This window comes from Hyalella azteca, unplaced genomic scaffold (genome assembly GCF_000764305.2).
Source record: "Hyalella azteca isolate HAZT.00-mixed unplaced genomic scaffold, Hazt_2.0.2 contig6583, whole genome shotgun sequence".
Lineage (NCBI taxonomy): Eukaryota > Metazoa > Arthropoda > Malacostraca > Amphipoda > Hyalellidae > Hyalella > Hyalella azteca.
The window spans coordinates 1-12851 of NW_025936741.1; the positions used below are offsets into that span (position 1 = coordinate 1).

Below are 12851 nucleotides of genomic sequence, written 5' to 3' on the forward strand. Positions count from 1 at the left end.
AACAACAAACAAACAAACAAACAAACAAACAAACGCGAAGCTAAGCTAAGAAAAACGTGTTAATACTTAAAAAAACTTTTTAAAAAAACACGTTTTTCTTGTGGACTAAAAAGTAGAAAATAAATTATGGTTCCCCAAAAAACGTGTGTCGGGCAGATTTATGATTAAAGCGAAAAGCACACAACACTTAAATTTTGGAAATTTGATGGTGAACGTACAGCCCGACCCACGTTTTTTTTGAGGCGAACCATAATTTATTTTCTACTTTTTAGTCCACAAGAAAAACGTAGTTTTTTAAAAAGTTTTTTTTAAGTATTTTATTTTCTACTTTTTAGTCCACAAAAAAAAACGATTAAGACTTGATTAAGTATGACTTGACGTACGTATCGATGATACGCAGCGTTAGCGCCTGCTCGTCTATAACGTGAGCGCCCGCACGTCATACTATATATATACTATATAAATACTTTACTCAATTAAACTAATTTCGGTCTCTAATTACTAGTTTTTATGATTGTATCTGAAATTGTTAGGCAAAAATAGCCTGCATGCCGAATTTCAGATCTTTAGAGCAATCAGAAGTGGGCTAATTTTCGTTGTCAATGTTAACAACAAACAAACAAACAAACAAACAAACGCGAAGCTAAGCTAAGAAAAACGTGTTAAAAACGTGTTAACAAGTCCTTTGACCGGATCTTTTCAAAACTGACAATAGCTCGAAATAGCTACTAGACTTCCACCGGGTTCGATATGGTGCTAGGCATTTCAAGTCTGAACATATATTTCTCCTAGCTTTTTCTCGTCTGTTCTTGAACGCGTTTATCCTCGGAGCGTCAACGATGTCATCAGAGAGGTTGTTCCACATGTCGGTGATTCGAAGCGAGAAGAAATGTTGTCGCGTGGAGAAGTTGCAACGCAGTTTCTTTAGTTTATAGCCGTGGCCTCTGGTGTTGGTTCTTGTATCAAGTACTAATCCATTTGACCGTTAAAGTCCCAAAGTGCCCTAAGACAACATCTACAGACACCATACTGAATTATTTTACAGCTGCTGACAGCACCCTGACCTGTGGGCAGGAGTATACGCACACATACTGACGCTACACCGACCCGTGCGTAGCTGTTTACGCTATACTTGCCTGTGAACAGCTGTAGACGCTGCTGTAGGTCGCGTAGTCGGTGGCCAGGACGTTGTAGAAACCCACGGGTTCACCGGGGAACTGGACCACAAGCTGCCCTGGGACGCCCGTAGCGGTGCCCGTGCCGTTGATTGTGTCAAGCGTCCCGTCGGGGAGGTTGGCGTTGTTCGTAACCGAGATCGCCGTGTCGTCTTGGAATTTTGTTTTCCAAATTATAATTTTTTATAGTTGCTGATTTCGTGACCGAAATTGATGAATCATAAGCAGATTCGATAACTTATCAACAGATAATTCAGAATGATCGATGATTGGGAGCATGACTCATCACATGCTTCTAAGTTTTTGTATTAACAAATGGCGCTGAATTGATCGAAATAAATCCATTGAGATATTATTTATTATATTATTATTATTTTTATTATTATTAATATTATTGGTTTAAGTAATAGTAATTATTTATATTATTATTAAAAGCATATTAATATAAATTGCAAATTAATTGCATGTGCTGATTCGTTGGGTGCTTTCTCTTTTAGACATGTGTTCTCAGCCTTCAATTCATTAATTGAATGACCAAAATAAGTTTTTAATTGACTACATAACAAATTTATTGATAGTCTTTACCATTATTTGTTGATGAACTATTTTGAGTAAGTAGGAAACTGCGAGTGATCTCAAATCAACATTTATGACCAGCGTTTTTATGAAAGACTTTTGAAGAATTTTTTTTGCAGGTTCAATAATTAAAAGAATTTTGAGAATCTGAATTTTGATTCAAATGTTCCTTTGCTGACGTAGTAACGCTATAATACGCATCGTATTACATCGTTGTAATAAATAATATATAATAATAAATAAATAATACATAATAAATAAAAATAGGTAAATAGATTATTAAATCAGTGCCATTTCAAAATTCAATGCTAAAACTGTTATTGAATGTAAATCTTCAGCAGTAATCTTGCAAATTTCTGATTAAATTTATTAATATATAATTTTAACTTACCGATGGCACCGTAGTCTGCTGTGACGCACGTGTTGCCTTCTTTTCAACCGGCTGGGTATCTGTGAGCTTCGAACCAACGACCCAGGTACTGAAATTTCACGTTAATAAAATGTTAGTAAACTCGGATCATCTGATTAGAGCACAACTGCGAAATGTGTAGTAATCATTTTTTTAAATAACGCGAATTTCCTTCCAGTAAATGCTCGCGAAATTTTACCTTGAAGAATTTGTGATATCTTAAGCCACAGATGGATATATTTTGGAGGAATGACAGGTTTATGAATAGAATCTAGAATTCGCAATATAAATTTTTAGCTGGCCGCCATATTAATACTCACTGGTGGAATTACGAACGCAGCGATGTTCTGGAAGTCTGGACAAACTCCCTGGTCGAGGTAAGCGTTCGTCAGACCGGCTACGCGGCCAGCAGGAGTACAGCGGAGAACCTGCGCGGTGCGTGAGAGGAAAACCGAGAGTAAAATTAATTAATTGAACTCTTGCCTTAAATTAATTAATTGAAGGCAAGAGTAATATTAATACGGAAGCAAAGAGGGTGATAATGACACATCTTATCAAGCAATGAAATTTTATCAATTCATGTGAAATTTATTTTTCATTTCATATCTAACTTATATTAGAAAAATGTCGGTTTTCAAACTTGTATTGACAATAGATGAGTAATACTGTATTTAGATTTTTTTTGACTGGTTTCATACACAGCATTGTTGGTTTTATCCCGATTCATGACATGCATGACTTGATTTTCTTGTCAAAGTCCACGTTTTTACAAAGAGGAATATTATTTAATTAATGATTGTTATGTTATTGAAGAAACCGACATTTAACTTAAGAAACTGTAGCCAGTTTATTATGTGGACGCATTTTCAAAGCAGCTGTAAAACACTAACTAGAAGATAAACTTTTTCATTATTGAAATGAAATTTTTTTCATACATGAAATGAAATTTTTTTTATGCATGAAATTAATTTTTTTAATAATAGAAATAGATTTAGATTTTTTTTTATAAGTGAAATGAAATTTTTTTTCACAATTGATATACTTTTTTTCGTAATTTCAATGCTAACCCGTTCATAATTGCGATGCTACCGGCAATACCAGATGATGGCTGTGAATTCGTCATGTTGCCGCAGACCTTATTTATATAAACAACCATCACATGATGGCTTTCTCGGGCCATATTGTGGTTGGCCTTACAACTTATCTCAAGTTACGTAACTATAAAACGATTTGAACGGAAATTGTTTTTTTAAATTTTGCTTTTGTGCCCTGAGTATAAACCATTTACGTTGAGGGATTTAAAACGTATCATGATAAAATAATTTGCATACTTTTCAAATACTGGAAAGTTATTTTACACAGTATTGAGAAATGTGCTCACTGGAATTTTTCTTAGATTACTTGTACGTTACACATGCTAAAAGATTGATAGCGTAGTTGCATCCATATATTATTATAATATACAAGTTACGTTATTTTGATTTTGTTTTCTTAATCGCATGGATATAGCGTCCCACTACAGCTAGGTGGCATAGATCACGAGCGTCCCACTACAGGTGGCATAGATCACGAGCGTCCCACTACAGGTGGCATAGAGGATCAATGGAGTAATTACAGCCGGGGCGCAACCCAGTTTGTCCATACCCGTTTATTTCAGGTCTGATTTAGCAGGACTTGCATCCAGTTGTTGTTCAGCATATAAACAATTGGATTAATCACCTCTATATATTTGAAACCTTGGGCGATCCCTCTATCATCTCACAACGGTTATGGCTATTTTGAAGAAATTATTAATTCAAATTTTTGAAATACTTTCAGAGCAAAGGTGCTCATCCTTATAGATTAATATGAAGCTACAATGCAATTTATAAGTTTTATCGCGCTGTTCTTGAACTGTGTAAAGAGCTTATTGCCAGCAATATAATTCATTAAGAACATTTGTAATATCAGCCAAAGGTAATTTATGCAGAATTAATAAATTTGGCTTAGTTCTAATGGTCTGCCATGGTATCATATTATAGTTACCGTATGAGTGAATCTAAATTGAGTTATGTATTTCACGGATGTATGAAATATCATCGGGATTTTAATGTTTCACTGTAGCATTACTATAAAAAATGAACCAATTGATCCGAGTATTTATATCAATTCGATCCGGCATAGAAGCAGAATTCTCGAAATATTAGATTGCTCATTTTTATTACCGTCTTTGATGATTTCAGATTTGATAAATCCCATATCGAAACCGTTCTTCAACAGCTTATATTAAGGCTGATGAGTTGACTGATGAATAAGGTTGTTTGATAACTCATGTATGATGGATAAGGTTTTTTAAATTGATTAAATTCTTCGACTGGAACTTCAGTGTCAGCGACGTTTTTCCACAGTTCGATCTTCCAATAATGAAACATTTAAAAATTGGAGAAGGATTATTCTGTTTATACGTATTTTCACATAACGAGCATTTCTTATTTTGAGTCCTCTGGGAAGCAACTAGCAACCTTGAATATTGTATGCGAGGTGTTCACGGAATCGTCAGCCAGTCTCCAGCCAGATCTTAGTTTGATACGTTCTCGCACGCCTCAGTTCACTTGATTATTCGGTAAGAGTTTCGATGAATTCCTTCGCTTCGAATTATATCAGAGGATTCTTATATTATTATTATATCAGAAGATTATTATTATTATTATTTTTGCATAGTTAAGAGAACTCTCTTAATCTGGAATAATGCGATCTTATAGAGATGATTATTATTATTATTGATAAATAATCTCTGATTATTAATCAGATAACTATATTTATTATTTGTTTGCATAGTTAACAGAACTCTTTTAATCTGAAATGATGTGATCTTATAGAGCCATGCTTAGTTATACAATTTAGTTTTCATATTTGTTCCAGGAACCTTCACGAACTCTAATAAAGATAAGTTCACTTTATCTAATCATCCCTATAACCTTCAGCCTTCATCCATGTAAAACCGTGGTTGCCCTGCAGTTTCGAATGAATGACCTGAAGTCGGTTCCTCTTCATCGTGATGCAAAGCAGCGCACAAATAGAAGCGGAATATATCTCTGCTTTAAGGTGAATTGTCAATTTGAAGGTACTTTTTTGAATCGTGTGGTGTTAATGTTTTGACAAGTGTTTCTTTCTTGGTAGAATCAATTACAGACCTTTCTCACAAGACTTTTTTTCGCTGGTAACAAAATTAAACCGGAGCCTATTTTAGCTTCCATTCATTGTTTCATTATTTCATTATGTTAATTTACGCTAAAAGTTTGTTATAAGCTCTTCCCTTGTTAACGGCACTAGCTATTGCATGCTAAAGCTCTTATATATAGTGCCAGAGGCCTAGCAGTTCTATAATATTGCAGGAACGGGAAAGGTGAAACCTACTTCTTTTTGTTTTGTTTTACCGATTTACACATGACATTATTCCGATGACATATTAATGAAAAAGAATATTTACCTTTCTATTAATTTATGTTTATTTTATTAATTATATTAATTTTTGACTTCGTCCTACAATTGAATGGTTCTGTCTTTTTAAAGAATCAGAGCATGAGCTTATTTTATGTAAAATATATCATTATGGAATTCAGCGTTGATTTTCACATCAATAAGACTATCCTTTAGACGTTCATTCTTTCGCCATTCATTTAAAGTTTATAAGATTCTAGATTGATCAAACACATCAATGCATTATTGACGATTGATATTCATCATATATGACACAATAATTACCACCGATCTCTTTCATCAACGCTCTTCCGATATAAATGAAACTTTAAGATGGCAGAAGGAAAAACTGATTGGGATTTCAATCGGTCCCAATTCGAGAATCGTCTTCGTGGGTTGTTTTTTAAATTGATTGATCAATTTAAATATTTTCGATTCATTGTAAATTCTCAATTTTTTCAGTTGATTTTGTTCAAGTTATTTGCAATTCTTGATGTTTAAGTACCCTCTAACTGTTAATTATATACCTATAGCATTTAAAATTTTCTTATTTCGATCTATTAAGCACATTCTAATATTATAAAGTGAAGGTTAATCTAAAATTAGATAGATTGGTCGTCAAGGATTCATCACAATTTTTTAACCCTGTTTTAAATATTTTAACAAAATTGGATCTTGTTGGAATGATTGATTCTTAATAGAGTCGATTAAAAGTTAGCTTGAATCACAAATGAATGTTTTATAGTCTTTTGAAATTCCTCTATTTCCAGGAATGGAATGACTGACAATATTATCATGACTGACAATATTATCGTTATGAATTTTTGGCGAAATTGCAATCCAAGGCGAGACCCGCTTGCATTCCATTACCGCACACACGATGGTATAACAACCAATAAAAAATTTGATAACGACTTATCATTCCACGACACGTTATTAGTAAGTTCCGTCCAGCGAACCATTTTGCATAGGTCTATAAAATTCTGCATACAGCGGCTGTAAAGAAGAACTACTTAAGTCGATGTTACCACGGAAAAATACATAAAACAGTTACTTGAGAAAGACATTATACGCACGCACTACAATGTCACGTTGCCTAAAAATATTCAAATTTTGTATACCTTGTTTGAATAACCGAAGAAGCATTGTACAGTGCCTGTTAGGAGGCAATGCACTGGTATCACAATATCAAAAAGTTGTAATCCCAAAATCATCATGATCTTTATCTTTCATAAAGCTTGTAGGCCCTGACGTCAAAACCGGACGTTCATCTGTTGATTTGTTGGTTCTGACAATTGACAGCTTGCATATCAGTTACTTATGTTATGGATAAGTATGTGAAATTACCTTATAAAGCTAAATGCATTAATTTTTTGCTGTCACGTACTCTTTATCATGAGTGTTTCTCCCCTTGCACCCCTTAATCATGTTTCTATGCCCTCGGCAGCCTCTGGTTTTTAAATATAGGATGGTAAAGAAATGAAGTCAGCTTTTTGTAGAAAAATAATTTTGGTCTATACTTAATGAAATTATTATCTATATGCCACGTAAGCTCAAAGAATTGCTTGAGTCAATTCTCATCTTGATCACCCGTATGAGTTAAGAAATGTACATGTACATGTGCACGAAATTCTATGAGCGGGAGATGGTCATTGTTCGCTCTAATACCAGAGGCTGACCAGACTATCATGAATCAGCTTGACCAGCTGCTTTTTTCTGTTAAATTACGAAGATTCGGCCCACTGTGCAATAGATTCCCGCAAAAGGCTCATAAATAACAGCCGAATACACTACTAATGTGACCGATTCTAGCCCGATTCACCTTAATGGCGAGATTTGCAACCATTAGGCGTCCGAATTCCGAAAGCCGACTCCAAAATTTGACTGGGTGTGACTTCATCAAGACATAATGACTTTTATTCTCATTTCTTTTTAGCTATAATGATACTAAGTTACTAGTTAAGTAACTTGTTCAACGTTCTTCCAGAAGAATTTTTGCAAATTTTCCAATTGTATGCATCAGATTATCATACAATCCATTGATGGTATTTAAATTCATGTGAAATTCATTTTTGTAGAAACTACAATGGATTTAATTAAGTTGAACCCAGCAGAATAATAGATTTTCTCACTGCCTATAATTTGAATTTATAATATAATCTATATTATAATTTGGAAAATTGAGGAATATTCGAATTTTACTGTTTGAATAATTGAAACAGTTACGATGTTAAATTGTTGAGAAACAACTCTGGACAGATTTTTTTACATCAGAATATATTTTTATTAATGATTTGTTAAAATCACAATTTTCTTCATCTTATTCAGCGTGCCTACAAACTTGTTTCAATAATACCCATTAGAAAAATGGAATCCGATATTATCTAGTCCTAAATCATAATTAAAGATTGCAATGAGAGATGGAATTTATGCTATTATTGAGACTTTGCTAACAATTGCTATCATTGAACATCATAGAGACGTTCTCAATGGATGTTTGTTCGTTCGAACATTTTTAATTTTGTGCCCCCTTATGGCATATTACACACTCGATCTTTGGACCAAATTTTTGACTGTTGATCCGCTGGTGTTGCGTTGATATAGGTCATGTTCCCCCCCCCCCCAAAAAAAAACTACCGTTTAACCGTTTTTCACAGCATTCAAAGAATCCACCAAGTGAAAAGCTCTGATTGTCTATAACTTAGTCTGTTACATATCTTACATAGGAGGAAAAGATAAGATTGACATTATTGGTTTCAGTTGATCTCTTGTTGGGAGCTTATGAGAAATACTCACCTATGGGCCTCTAGTTTGCCATGACGCACGTGTCGCCAGTCTCAACCCAGCGGGGTAGCGGAGAGTTTCGAACCCGTAGCCCACATACTGAAATTGAGTTATTTTCAGTCCATATATTCCGAATTATTAGTATTATTGACATGTAAAGGACTTCATTGATAGTCTTATGACTGCAGAACATCGATCGAAAATTTTTTCAAAGTTTATTTATGTGAATAACAATCGGTATTCAGATAAATAAAATGTTTGGAATGGTTTACAACAGGAAGAGATTGCGCGATAAACTTTCAAACGTAAATGTTATATATATGGCCTGAGATTTTATTCCCTTTCGATCAAAGCAAACGTCAATACGAAATAACTGTCAATATAATTGAAGACGAAATATCCTTCGCCATATTTTTATTTGTTGCGCTGGAAATTTCCTACTATTTGATAGGCAAGTAATTAATCTATTGAAATATAACTCATTAAAAGTAAGGGCTTATATTTTCCAAGAAGGAACTCAATTTCATACCGACCAGACAAGTAGATTTAGGAAGTAGCACCTATACGAAGCTTTTGCCGTGCCATAGAAGCAATATTGCATCACAATTTGCACAATATCTCACTCATTCTTCTGAGTTGCGTGATAATGTTCTGGAGGCATTTAATTTAAATTTTGTTCAATAAATTTAGTCAATTGATTTACATTGGCACTTTTAAGATGCTTTTAAGTTTTCCTCTTACTAAACTTGATAGGCTGAAATTTATATATTTCATTTCCGATTTGTGCCCTTTGAAAGGCGGGCATCAACTGAAACACTCTGAAATACGTCGGAATCGAAAATTCTTTCAAATTCAACGAGTTTGTGTAAAGCTTATCATGAAGATGCGCGAGATACAACGAAAACGATTTATTATAGTTTATGCCGGAAGCTACTGTTATAAATATTAATTTATTTTCACTACCGATCCGGAAGATTTTCCAGACAATAGCTGGCTAGTTTTTCATACTATGGTATCCGTAATTGACAGAGAAATTTTTGATAAATTTCAGTCTGAATTGTGTTGAATTTATGAAATTCACCGCTAATTTATTTAAAATTTCTATTGTGGGGAATTTTGCAGCAAATGATAATTTAATTTGAGCCTGAAAGTATAAAATTGCTACTCAGAAATATTTCGTCTCAGAACTTGTCATTAGGGCAAACAATTTTGAGGATGCAGCTCAAACTCAAATATTCTGTCGTTTTCTTGACGCTCTGAAAAAAGACAAGTCAATTCGCATAATCCACAATTTCGCAAATTTATGAACTAGATATTTCAAGTCGTTGCTTAATTGTCTTAGCTCTTCTCGTTCGGATGATGTAAGATGTTTTCGATGTATCATTTTATTTAAATTAGTAAACTACTCTTGTTAAAATGTAAATTTTAAACGACACTCATTTTATTTTTATTTTAGTTAACTGTATGTCAAAGCGTTAACTTCACTAGGCAACTCTGATTCCTTATAAACATCATTCGATAAATCCTATTATGTACAATTGTACATTTTGCGTAATTATTTTTGTTGGAAAAAAACATAAATCGGACATTTGGAATAATTCAGTTGTTTCTATCTTATTTCTCCAACAGCTTTTGTTTTTGGCACTAGCGTTTGATTACATTTCAAATTTGCAAAAGCTAGAAATTTATTATGTATACCTGGTCGATTAAATATACAAAATTTAAGTCGAAAAATATACGTAAAGTTATGTTTCATGGCGACATATTTCATGGTGATATGAATGCATGCAGGTTAGCGTCGAATAAACGTTTTTTTTTCTAATTCAGCTTGAACTTCATTAAAGTTTAATAATTTGCAAATATTGATGAAGCAAATATCTCAGAAAACGCATCAGAGTATGTCCATTATCAAATATGGTAAGCGTAGTGTGCAAATCACATTCCACTATTCAATTTAATCAGAAAATGGCTGTGAAAATTTTCTTCGTTAAAAAAACATTTATATTTCCCCTGATTGAGTACAATCTTTTTTAAATAGGAGCTTTGCATTTAAGTGCTTGTAATTTTTAGCCTGGTTAATTTGCAACTATATTTTTTTGTTGCGTGTCATTTAGTTTTATCAACGACGAAATCACAATAGTTGAATTATCAATAAAAGCATATTCTGCTACTCCACTTTATGTACAGGAACATGTCAATTTAATATTAAACTATACAAGGACTCACCGGAGGAATTTCAGACTCTGCGATGTTCACGAAGTTTGAACAGACGAGAATCTGGTCTAACAGCAGAGAACCTGTACGAGAAGACATAGGTGACATTTTGCTAAAACCACAGTGATCGAAGCATCGAAATCAGAGTTATAATTTTTATCACTAAGTAACTTTTTTTCTATATTTAAATACATTAATAATTATTTATGGTTTTAATTCGGATAAACACTTAAGTACGTGTATGTCGAAATGAGCCTAGAAGCCGAAAATGCGAAGAAGTATCAACAATACAAGACAGAAATGGTCGTTTCATTACATGTTTTCTTTAAATTACGGATTTTGATTTTTTTGTTATTAGTGCAGATAATTTTGAGTGCGGTAGTTTTTCTATCTGAAGAAATTTACTATTTATCAGTCACCCGTTTAGGTTTCTCTCAACCATACAGCAACACTCATTCATGAAGCATCACTCACCCGTACAGCATCACTCACCCGTACAGCATCACTCACCCGTAAAGCATCACTCACCCGTACCGTATACCACTCACCCGTGAAGCACCACTCACCCGTACAGCACCACTCACCCGTACAGCACCACTCACCCGTACAGCACCACTCACCCATGAAGCACCACTCACCCGTGCAAGTGATGCTAGACGAAAAGTTCGTTGCCTGGCATCGCAGGCTTTTTATTCTCGTTCAGCATCACTCACCCGTACCGTATACCACTCACCCGTACAGCACCACTCACCCGTACAGCACCACTCACCCGTACAGCACCACTCACCCGCACAGCACCACTCACCCATGAAGCACCACTCACCCGTGCAAGTGATGCTAGACGAAAAGTTCGTTGCCTGGCATCGCAGGCTTTTTATTCTCGTTCTCGTCTACCACATGTAGCTCTTCCCGGGCCTCTTTACCCACCAACCTCAGGTTATATTAATACTCTAAGATAAAAAGACAGCTGTGTAGGGTATATATAAATGACTTCCATAGTGGGTAAATAAATCGATCCGATCAGTTAACGTAAAATGATTCTGTATTCTTAAGATGTAAACAGACGGATAAACAGATATGAAAATTATCAAGAAGATATTACCGATTTTAAGAGTAAAACTGTCGCATATAACTCATTCTTACCCTACACCTGACTCTCTTGAGAATATGACTTGCACAATAAACAATGCCCTGCACGCGTAGCAGGTGTAGCTAGGTCATATCTCGTCCCTGTATTCCACTTGCGGTCTTCAGGCTCCGATCATCAGATGATAGCTAATTTTTGACACGTGTGTTTTATGGCTCAGGGTCACGACCTGTCAGGGGAAGGGTAGTTTTGTGACACGTGTGTTTTATGTCTCAGGGTCTTGACCTGTCAGGGAAGGGTAGTTCTGTGACACGTGTATTTTATATCTCAGGGTTTCGAACCGCCAAGGGAAGGGTAGTTTTGTGACACGTGTATTTTATGTCTCAGGGTCTCGAAGTGTCAGGGGAAGGGTAGTTCTGTGACACGTGTGTTTTATGTCTCAGGGTTTCGAACCGCCAAGGGAAGGGTAGTTTTGTGACACGTGTGTTTTATGTCTCAGGGTCACGACCTGTCAGGGGAAGGGTAGTTTTGTGACACGTGAATTTATGTCTCAGGGTCACGACCTGTCAGGGGAAGGGTAGTTTTGTGACACGTGTGTTTTATGTCTCAGGGTCTCGAACTGTCAGACGAAGGGTAGTTTTGTGACACGTGTGTTTTATGTCTCAGGGTCATGACCTGTCAGGGGAAGGGTAGTTTGGTGACACGTGTATTTTATGTCTCATGGTCACGACCCGTCAAGGGAAAGGTAGTTTTGTGACACGTGTAATCTATGAAAGAAGTCATGACTCGTCAGGGGAAATGTAGTTTTCGCCTACTCTTATGTTAAGTGTCTAGGATACTACCCATCAAAGGAAAGTATTTTTTTGCAAGTGTCGTGGTTCGTCAGAATACAACGTTAAGCGTTCCTTTGGCGTGCAGAACGTTACTGGACGCCCAGTCTTGAGTCTTGCTTGTCTGAATGTACGTCTCAGTTGATGGGTTAAATTCTTTTGACTGCAGGAATCCTTGCACTCGATTCTTTGTCTGCTTTGATTATATACTATTGTCCTTGTTTCTGTTGGCCACTCCATCCTTTATTGTCACTGTGCGACGGCAAAAAATTCCAAACTGAAAATTAAATTTATAGAAAATGTCCGTAATTTCATTT

The 12851-nt window shown here is 35.2% G+C and overlaps 1 long non-coding RNA gene across 2 annotated transcripts; it reads right to left on the bottom strand.

The window, feature by feature from the left end:
* Nucleotides 1–1142: 1142 nt before the first annotated feature.
* On the bottom strand, nt 1143–10703 carry LOC108669350. Of its 2 annotated transcripts, XR_001930659.1 has the most exons (5): nt 10630–10703; nt 8416–8502; nt 2481–2588; nt 2143–2230; nt 1143–1327 (listed from the first exon to the last, which is right to left on the bottom strand). It is a non-coding gene; the product is annotated as an uncharacterized LOC108669350 (long non-coding RNA). The 2 variants fall into 2 exon arrangements; XR_001930658.2 differs by lacking the exons at nt 8416–8502; nt 10630–10703 and adding an exon at nt 3228–3318.
* Nucleotides 10704–12851: the final 2148 nt, after the last annotated feature.